Consider the following 10,993-nt stretch of genomic DNA (forward strand, 5'->3'; position numbering starts at 1 on the left):
CCCGGGCATGTGCCCTGACTGGGAATCAAACCAGCAACCCTTTGCTTCACAGGCCCATGCTCAATCCACTGAGCTACATCAGCCAGTGCTGAAATTTAAATTATTTTATTTAATTCTTTTAAATTAAGAGAATTTAAAATTCAACCTCTAAACGCTAATACATATTTGAAAAGGTAAGTGAAGGAACAGTATATGGTTTTTTAAAAAGTAACATGGGGAAACTAGGACACAGATGAGAGAGTTAATTAATCTCGTACCATTTGGGCATTTTTTCAGCGGGATGTGATGCGGGCCTCCTAGAAAACTTGGAACACGGCTTTAAGGAATGATCAGTCCCTTTTCAAAGTCCACCCAAATCACAAACATGTACAAGCTTGAAGGGTCACTGAAATTAAAGCAAACCAAATTCTGAATATTATCATACTTAATTTGGGGTTCTCTCCTAATGCTCATACTCACCCCTCCCACCTCAGAAAATTTTTGCTCAACATCATCAGAAGTACTAATACTGCGATTTTGATTAGGAAAGCACAGGGCCTCTTCACAGATGAAGGTTTTCCCAGCATAACCACTCGTGCCTCTCTCTTTACAATCCAAATTAAGTTATAATGCCTTCCCTTCATGCTAACTTAACAACAAGCAGCAACGAACACCCAGCCCAACGCCCAGATCACGCTGCCAGCCGTCTGGGGAGCGGGCTGCCCTGAGCAAACACTCACAGCGCCATTCCCACACAACAACGTGCTTCTCGGTTCTGCACAAAAGCTTCAATTTTGTGTGGGCTGTAAAGCTAGTCTGACAATGAGCGCAGAAAAGGTCATTGTAGATTGAACACGGCTTTGCAATAATAGGAATTATCTGATGCAACACAGAGGCGTGCTCCTCCTTTACCCGCGAGAGCTAGAGACATTTTGGATCGATAACAGAATGAAGAAATCTAAGATCTAATGTGAAATGGGTAAGGACCTTAAGTGTCAGATATGACTAAACTATGAAGCCATGATTAAGGTAAGTAAAGCAAATCAGAAGGCTATTTTTCCCTCCCTAGAAAACAGGCGTCTATTCTTGCTTAGCATTGTCCAAAGTGTTTTGAGCAGTGAAATTAAGCATAATATCATGCTCACTCATAGCAGACAGGAACTGATATAAATTTCTACTTTATGTGTGGCACATTTTAAGATTTAAAAAAGAGAGAGAAATGTAATATTAAAAAATGCAGTATTTTTTGTTAACCTGTTCTCAAGAGACACGTAATATAAAACAATTTACTGAGTTGATTCTATCTTTCCTATATATAAGCCTGCCATTAATTTTTGAACTAACATTGGGGATGCATCATAAAATACTTTCTAACTTTACAGAAGATATATAAGACATGAAAATAATGTAGGCATGAAAACTACTGCAGTTAGCTCCATTAATAAAGAAGTAAAGATAAATCTGAGAAAATGAAGTATTGAATTTGTACTTATAAGAAAAGCCAAACTAAGTAGCTACTCATTGTTTTAACTCATGTGCTTTAAAATTTCTCTTGTTAAAATATTAGAACTATTTAATAAGAGATTTTATATCTTTAATGAATAATACATTACAAAATACCAGTAGCATTAGTATAATACATAGAAAATCTTCCTACCTCATATGAATATTTTAAAAAATTTATTTGTAGTAGGTGTTGAGTTATTCTTTATCCTCTTATACCAAACTCATATTATAAATAATAGCTATATATATATATATACACACATATACATACACATATATGTGTATATTATATAGCAACAACTTTAGACTATTGAAAAGTCAACTAACAACACAGTAAGTGAAAACAGATACCACATAAATGTTTGTTCATTCATTTGTACTTTCAATATATAGCCAATTTTTAATAATATTTAAGGACACAATTATTAAAGACAAAGCTGCTAAGGCATTGATCAGTTCGGTTTGCTAAACCCTTGTTCATTACTCACTCATGCAGTGTGCTACACCTGGCCTTCAAGTTGATTAGAGAATAACACAAAGGAAAAGAGAAATTCAGATACACATTCTGTCTTTAAGGAGCTATGGGACTTGAGTTTTTTTTTCTTCAATATGTCATCAGCTTGTATTGACCCACCCATTTATTCTTGTCACTTAGCCTTTAAGATTGTGGCCTGAACACTGTGCTACCAGGTTAAGTGTACACCACGGAAGAAGGGCTTTTCTTCATGCCTGGTCTGTCAGGGACCAAGAAGTAGTCAAGTCCATGAGCACCAAGTTGGTCCACATGAATCCCCATTCCATATCCCAATGGGAAAACAGTGCAGAAGTATGGTACTGGCATGGGTTCAAATACAGCTTCTGCCACCTGCATGCAGTGTGACCTTGGGCAAATAACCCAACCCTCTGATGCGTTTCCTCATTTGTAAAATTAGGCTAATAACCCTATTGGAAGGCTTTGAGGATCAAATTCGTTAATTCAGGTAAAGTAGTTATAATGGTACCTGGCATACAGCACTGGCTATTAGCATTAATCAAAAATAAAGTTGTTTGTACTGAAAAATAACTCATGATTTTTCTCAGTAGGTAAGATGATTCTCCCCTTCTTTTCCTAATTAGAGCCATTTGATCTTTGTTAGCATGAAAATTAACTATGTATATACATATAGTTTTTTCTTTTTCTGAGAGCTAAATTTCTCTTTATTTACTTTGAAGAAAAGCGGTTACAGATTTAATTCTCTGTACTAGAACAATGAGCTGGCATCATAAAAATACAATTTGGAACTTGAGAGGAATTCAGTGGGAGAAGAACGTCTAGGAGAACACTGGATCCAGCCGAGAGTGTTTGAATGCTGTGATCGGTACGTTTTTTTCTTAGTATTCCTGCATCCCTGGGTCTCTCAAATAGGGTAAAGTGGGGACACTATTCAGCAGAAACCATCCCCACAGAAAAGCCCAGAAGGAGTAGGAATTTTGCTTCAGGACAAATTAAATTTATGAAAACAACTGTCTACTGCCTGTGTGTACGAGGAAGCTGACATGCTCAGGATACCTGCACCACAAATTAGCAACGAGCCGTTCCTGGTGTTCAAGGAACAAACTGCCTCGCTGTTAATTTTGCCTTTCTGATACGCCTATTGATTAGGTTCGTATTGATGGTAATTTGGTCTAGGGAAGGTGCTCCAGAGGATGCCTGAGGGTCTCCTTGCTTCCCCCACCTACTCTAATAAAGCAAGTAATTACACCAGCCAAACAGTGACATGGCCCATAATAAACTTCACTGTGGCTGGCAAGCAATCACCCACACACATATTTCCGCTGCCACTCCCGTTCCTAAACCATGTGGTCCCTGTTCCTCCACCTCTACACTCTGTCCTTCTCCCCGTCTTCCTGCTCCCGCTCACTTTCCCCTCCCATTCCCCGGTTTCTCTGGCTCTCCCTCACTTCTTACTCCTTGACCTGTCCTGATATGTGCACTTTGGCATTGCCTCCTCACCTGGATTACAGATGGCGTTCTTTCATTCAAAATGACAAATATTTATGGGAATTGAGATGAAAAAGGCACCCACTCTGTCCTCAGGAACCTGAAGGTATGCGGTAGGGACAGTTGTAAAAAATAATTATGATACCATGCTAATAAGAAATACAATTCATAAATGCCAAAGGGGAGAGAGAAACACTAAAGTGTTTCTACAATATGGAAGAGAGCAACTTTCTGTCTTGAGGGTGGATGAAAATAAGGCAAGACCCATCCCTACTCCCTGAATAAAAGGCTGGTATTTACAAGGTGGGCAGGACTCCTCTGGCATTTATAATAAGCACCTCATTTGTTTCTTCCAGGCGCTGTGATCACCACATACCCGCAGGTGGGGATGGAGTTTCTTAGCCTTTGCTCACCACGCAGAGCGGCACTGTCCAATAGGGTAGTTCCCAGCCGCAGAGGGAGCCCTGAGCATGTGAAAGGTGGTTTGTCTGAGTTGAGATGTGTACACCAGAATTTAAAGACCTAGTCTAAAAGTGTTAAATATCATATGTAGAATTCTTATACTAATTACAAACAGAAGTGATCATGAGCCAGGTACATTGCGTGAAATATATATGACTGAAGTGCATCGTACCTGTTTCTTTTTACTTTTTAAAATGTGGTGCCTAGAACATTTTGAATTATGTGAATAGCATGTGTTACATTTCTGCTGAGTGCTCATCTCGATTCTCTCTGAGTGGGCTGCTGACAAAGCTCTGTCCACCACCGAGCATGTCGGTAGTCAACTCCACTGTGTCCTGAGTGGAGCTGCCCAAGTGGGAAACACTCCTGCCTCCAACCTAGTCTCACATGCTGACCCAACGTGACTGCTGTTGGGGCAGGACCCGGGCCTGTATTCATATGAACAAAACAGAGCCTAACAGCCCTGGAGAAAGCGCACAGGCTTGGGAGAGGCACCCTGCTAGAAAGCTGCAGGACTTTTGGCTCCAAGGGCCAAAGGCTATTCCATGTTGGGTCTGTCAGCACAAAAGGGAACCTCTGTATCTGCAAATTCGTCCCCTACTTAGAGCTTTCAAACTATGCATATTACCTTTGTCATTGACTCACATAGTATTCTTTAGGAGAAGATCTGTACATTTTTTTCCTTGGTGACATTTCTAGGACAACAAGTGAAGTGAACATTCCTTTTCCCTTTGTTTATTTAAATGGTCACATCCTGCCACCCAGTGCGAGGCCACATCACCATCTGTTTTCTGTGATCTAATTACAAATGGAATAAGCTCTTAATTCCACTTTCCATCATTTTCAGGTCTATGACATGAGAATGCCTCTGCAAATACTTCTGGAATACTTATTTTTTGTCACGTCTTTGATACAACTTTAGGGGCAAAGTTATTTGTTTGTGCAGAAATAAATTTCACTCAGAGGTGTTTACATGACAAAGATTGATACGTGTTTTCTATCAGTGCTCTGCCTGGTTGCCCAATTTGTTTATGGCAGCCTATCTTAGGGAACCAGGAAGAAGTGTATTTAGCTGCAAGCTAAATGCTTTTAAAAATCATGTCAGTTTCTCATTCTTTAAAAAATGATTGTCATACACTTGAGACTCTTCTAAGCCAAATGTGCTGGATATGTAATTTAGTTTCATATTTCCTGTATACCACAGAGTGGGTTTTTTTTTCCTCCATCATAGTTGATCTTCATCCTTTACTGTCTGGGGACTTTGAATTCTATTTTTAGCCATTTCATGAGTTGCCAATTTAATGCACTTAGAGAGTGCAGAGCAGATGTCTAAAACATTGAAGGTAATTAATTAAGTCCCACAATTTCCAGACTACACAAAAACAATTTGCCATTGCCTGTAAAATGGTATAATTGAGTATTATAAATGTTTCCAGGCCAAGTCTTGCTATGAATTATTTAGTGCATCTGTCCTAATTAAAGACCTATTGGAAGATTAATGTCTCGTAACCTGACAAACTACTTTACTTAGTAACAAATTATCCATATAATGACCTCAAACTAAATTTATATAACCCAAGAAGCCATCTGAAAGGACGTACAAGCCCATTTCAATGGAAGGAATTTTCTCTGCATATTTATACTCATCTTCCCAATATTCTCTCAGCTTTGGGTAGTTGTAAACAAAAATCAATCTGTTCCAAAATAAGTTTTCTAATATCTTGAAAAAATATTAGTAAACATCTTGTAAAAATACATAATTCACATCCCTTCCTCCCCCCTTGCTCCACATGTCATAATGAATTAGTACCAAAGATAAAGATAAGTAAATTTGTGATATTGAATGTATTGGCAATAGTGGAAAATTTTTTTCACTCTTATTCTAAGCTTGTGTTGTGGGGTTAGATATTCTGAAGAGTATGGAATTATTTTTCAGCACAAGAGAGATTCAAACTATACAGTCGACAACAAACATCTTGGGTTCAGTGATCAGACGTTGCTCTGCCAAGGGATCTCAGCGGATCCTATGGAAGTACAATGCCAAGGTCATTTAAACCTAAACTTAAAATCAAACTAGAAGGACCAATCCTGCTCTGGAATTAGGGATCTAAGGTGCCTACTATGGCTGGAATTTCTATGACACTATTTAAAAAAATTGATGGTGTGCCACATTTTTGATGGGTTGTGGAGAGGGGTCCGCTTGGTCTCAGCTGATTGTGTCTCATGATGTAAAGTGGCTGGGTCAGGGAAGAGGTGGGGTCAGCAAGGGGAAAGCTTAATATCCTTTATTTTATAAAAATAGAAATCATTCCCTTCCATTAGAAATGTCCTGACCTTCCTTATTGTGAACTTCTTTAAAAGGAATTATCCGTATTATTTCTAAATTAAAAACAATCTTCCCATTTACGTCTCACAGGAGATTTTTCTGTACACCTGAAGATCTCTCTCTGTCTCTTCACATATATACACATTCATACATCCAAGGGTGGGCAAAAGTAGGTTTACATTTATTTGTATGGAAAAAGACACTTAGGTTATGGTTATTACAATAGCTTTATTAACTAACTCTGTGTCTTGTGTATTCACAGCTGTAAACCTACATTTACTCACCCCTCTATATCCACTGGCTGCCTTATTTTAGAGCATAAAATATAAAACATCATTAGAGTTAAGTAGAAACAAAATTTTAAACTAAGAACATTGATGTAGGGTTAATTGTCCACACTTGTAAGAAAAGAAATGAGAGCTGCTTAGGTGTGCAATTAGCATGGGGTGTGATACACATACCTATACATATATACTCATATATACATATTTATAAAAGAAATATTTGGCAAACTGCTTTACTGTCATAACTTCAACAGCAATATAGTTCATATACTATGGTTCACTCTTACTTGGACAGAAAGACAAATATTCAGAAAACTCTTTTTTTCTTAGCTGGGATCTTAGCACTCAAAAATCAATGCTATTTAGTACTCCTTCCATATAATTTTCTTTTCCACACAGATTTTCTCACACTGGGAAAAACAACTCCATTTATTCTTTATAGTCTGGCATGAACTATATATTTTAACAAAAATTAAAAATTGTATGCTTTGATAGGAAAGCTGAATAGGGTCAAATTGATGGAATGTTACTTTACCATTTCCCTTTTCTCCTTTTGATTCTACAGTGTTTGGTGTTCTTTCCCACACGATTTTATCCAGCGCCTACTTCATGTAGAGGGGGGAAGTATCCCTAGTAACCTATAGTGGGTTTACTGACTTTTTCCAGGTTGGAGGAAAAAGGCAGTGAAATAGATTGGGGAAAGGAGAAAATTCAGTATTTTTTCCTAACATTTTTCTTCTAAGTAACAATAGCTCCTTGTAGATTTGGAATGTAAAGAAAATTATAAAGAAAAGCACTTCAAATTGTTCATAGACCCATCAACCAGTGATAAGTTCATTAACACTTTGGTATGCTTTCATTTTTTCCCTCTGCACCCAATATATAATGGAGTCTTTCCCCATAGAGTTTTGTATTTGCTGTTACACTTTTCATCACCTTGTAAGCATCTGCCTGTGGTCCTAGCTTCTTACCTTTCTAGATAACTATCATTTCTCCTCATAACCAGACATGTTGCTCATGACAAGCAGACAAAATTTGTCCTTCCCATGTAATTAAGTTTTAGACTCCTCAGAAATGGAAATTCAGGAAACTAGCTCTCATCGACTCACTAAGATTTCTACTAAGCAGTGCAGCGGGCAAGTTGTAAATCGATCAATAGAAGACAAATATGCCCATGTGTATGTCTGGTTGCTGATATAAACAGGCAACTGCCCTGCACTCTTGGAACTAGTTAGAAAAAAACACCAGCTCCCTAATATAAAATAATAATTATAAAAATAAATATTAAAAATCCTGTAACTGTATAAATAAGAATCAGATTTTTTTACTTGAATAGCTATTGAGGCATAAAGGTATTTTAATGAAAAATCAGGAGCAGAACCCAACTGAAAGCAGCTTTAAAATGTTCTACTGTAGTGTTCCTACAATTCAAAATGTGCTTTGGAAAAATATTAGACTAACAGGTTATTAATAGATAAATGTACTGACTGCTCGGAATGGATAATCAGATATTTATTTATTAGATATATTTTATTGATTATGCTATCACAGTTGTTCCATTTTTTTCTTGCCTTTATTCCCCTCCACCCTGCACCCCCTTTCCCACCACCATGCCCCTACCCTTGGTTCATGTCCATGGGTTGTACATATAAGTTTATTGGCTTCTCCATTTCCTATACTATTATTCTTAACCTCCCTGTATTTTGTACTTAGTATTTATGCTTCGTATTCCCTGTACCTTTTCCCCCAACTCCCCCCTCCCCTCTCCCCACTGATAACCCTCCATGTGATCTCCATTTCTGTGATTCTATTCCTGTTCAAGCTGTTTGCTTAGATTGTTTTTGTTTTTTTTAGGTTCAGTTGTTGATAATTGTGGGTATGTTCATAGTTTTGATCTTCTTCCTTTTCTTACATAAATCCCTTTAACATTTCATATCTTAAGAGCTTGGTGATGAGGAACTCCTTTAACTTGACCTTATCTGGGAAGAACTTGATCTGCACTTCCATTGTAAATGAAAGCTTTGCTGGATAGAGCAATCTTGGATGTAGGTCCTTGCCTTTCATGACTTTGAATACTTCTTTCCAGCCCCTTCTAGCCTGCAAAGTTTCTTTGGAGAAATCAGCTGAGTCTTATGGGAACTCCTTAATAGGTAACTCTCTGCCTTTCTCCTGCTGCTTTTAAGATCCTCTTCTTATCTTTAACCTTGGGTAATGTAGTAACAATGTGCCTCGGTATGTGCTTCCTTGGGTCCACCTTCTTTGGGACTTTCTGTGCGTTCTGGACTTCCTGGAAGTCTATTTCCTTTGCAAGATGAGGAAAGATCTCCATTATTTTTTCAAATAAGTTTTCAATTTCTTGCTCTTCCCCTTCTCCTTCTGGCACCCTTCTGATTTGGATGTTGGAAGGTTTAAAATGGTCCCTGAGCTTCCTTAGCATCTCCTCATTTTTCTGAATTCTTGTTTCTTCATTCCATTCTGGTTGAATGTTTTCTTCCTTCTGCTCCCAGTTTCCTTCCCTTCACTGTTGGTTCCCTGTATGTTTTTTTTTATTTCACTTTGCATCATTTTCACTTTTTCCTCTACTTTGCAACTATATTCAACCATTTCCATGAGTATCTGATTACCAATGTTTTTCACTCTGCATCTGAAATGGTGGCTATCTCTTCATCACTGAGTTCTATTTCTGGAGCTTTGCTCTATTCTTTCATTTGGACCATATTTTTTTTCTTTGTCTCACAATACCTATTATATTGCAAGGGGCAGAGCCTTAGGTATTCACCAGGGCAGGGCAACCCATGTGGATTGTTGTGGCACTGTCTGGGAGGGAGGGGTCCGAGAGGAAACAATGATACTTGCTCAGCTCTCACCCCACTTTCAGTCACTTCCCCCACTACCCACAAGCATATTGGGCCCTCTGGTCTTGATTCCTGGGTGAATGGCTTGTGTACATTCTAGAACCCTGTGGATCTCTCCAATGAACTCTCCTGTGAGGCTGGGAGTTTCTCCCACCGTCATAACCCCTATAGGTTTTTATAGTTAGAGATTTTGAGGTTTTTCTCTCCTCTGTCTCTCTCCCCTATTGTTCCTCCCAGTTTATCTTCTCATTGGCCCCAGCCTTCCAGCTGTTGCCTTGCCACCTGGTCCTCTTTGCCCCAGCTGCCTGTCTCTGCCCCTCCTACCAGTCTGGATAAATGTTTCTTCTTTAACTTCTTGGTTGTCAGACTGCCATACACTTCAATTTTAGGGTGGTTCTAGTTATTTTTTGCTTTTAAATTTATTGTTTTCCTTCTTTTAGTTGTGTGAGGAGGCAAAGTGTTATCTACCTACACCTTCATCTTAACCGGAAGTCCTTAAACTCAAATAATCAGTTATCTAATCATCCATTTAAAACTGGTTTGTCACTCAAAACTTTGTAGATTTTGGCAAATCACAATGGAAGGTAGATTTTTTTTGAGTGCCTATGTGTATTGAATAGTTTTTATTTTAATTTGTTTTGAGAGTTCTCTTGTTCTTTTGTCTTACAATACCCCCTAAGAGACACCGAAGGCTCAGCCTTGCAAATATTCATAATAATTATCCTCAGGTGGCACACAGGAGTCCCTAAGACAAACCCTCAATTAAAAACACATCAGAAAATATCAGAAAAACACACAGGAAATTAATTCTCCCACAAATATTAAATGTCAGGTTCTGGAATTATGAAACAGCTAAATTTAATGTCTTAATAGGAAGCCAAAAATGCATAAATGTATTTTGTATCCATGCAGCAGAAATGTTAAAGGAATCATAGGTTCAAATAGTCAAGTGGCGTGATTTTGGGCCAAACCGTCTTTCATCTGTCTGCTTTCTTTCTGCTCTCTCGGTCTCTCTCTCATTCACAAACACACACACACTTACATATATACCCACACACGTATACAGACATAGGTCAGGGTTTATGTCTCTACTGTATGGTGATGCTCCCATTCAGTCTGCTTTTCAGTTCACTCAAAAGGAAGAAGAAAGTATGACATATGGACCACTGGCCTCAAAGATGCCAGGAGAAGATGATTTCCTGGTGAAATGTTTGGAAAGCNTCAAATAGTCAAGTGGCGTGATTTTGGGCCAAACCGTCTTTCATCTGTCTGCCTTCTTTCTGCTCTCTTGGTCTCCCTCTCATTCACAAACACACACACACTTACATATATACCCACACATGTATACAGACATAGGTCAGGGTTTATGTCTCCACTGTATGGTGATGCTCCCATTCAGTCTGCTTTTCAGTTCACTCAAAAGGAAGAAGAAAGTATGACATATGGACCACTGGCCTCAAAGATGCCAGGAGAAGATGATTTCCTGGTGAAATGTTTGGAAAGCAATATATTTTATTCCCTGAGTGGAGATTTATAGTACATATCAGCATAGTAAAGACTGTGAAAGAATTTCTGCAATAAAGAAACTTATTCTGAAGTT

The 10,993-nt window shown here is 38.3% G+C and overlaps 1 long non-coding RNA gene across 2 annotated transcripts; it reads left to right on the plus strand.

The window, feature by feature from the left end:
* Positions 1-776: 776 nt before the first annotated feature.
* LOC118978990 (uncharacterized) lies at positions 777-4,050 on the plus strand. 2 transcript variants are annotated; one of them, XR_005064821.1, is made up of 3 exons: positions 777-1,008; positions 2,698-2,843; positions 3,823-4,050. It is a non-coding gene; the product is annotated as an uncharacterized LOC118978990 (long non-coding RNA). The 2 variants fall into 2 exon arrangements; XR_005064822.1 differs by having other exon boundaries at positions 2,731-2,843.
* Positions 4,051-10,993: the final 6,943 nt, after the last annotated feature.

This window comes from Sturnira hondurensis, unplaced genomic scaffold (genome assembly GCF_014824575.4).
Source record: "Sturnira hondurensis isolate 20B ecotype Veracruz unplaced genomic scaffold, ASM1482457v3 Scaffold0022201, whole genome shotgun sequence".
NCBI classification, from domain to species: Eukaryota; Metazoa; Chordata; class Mammalia; order Chiroptera; family Phyllostomidae; genus Sturnira; species Sturnira hondurensis.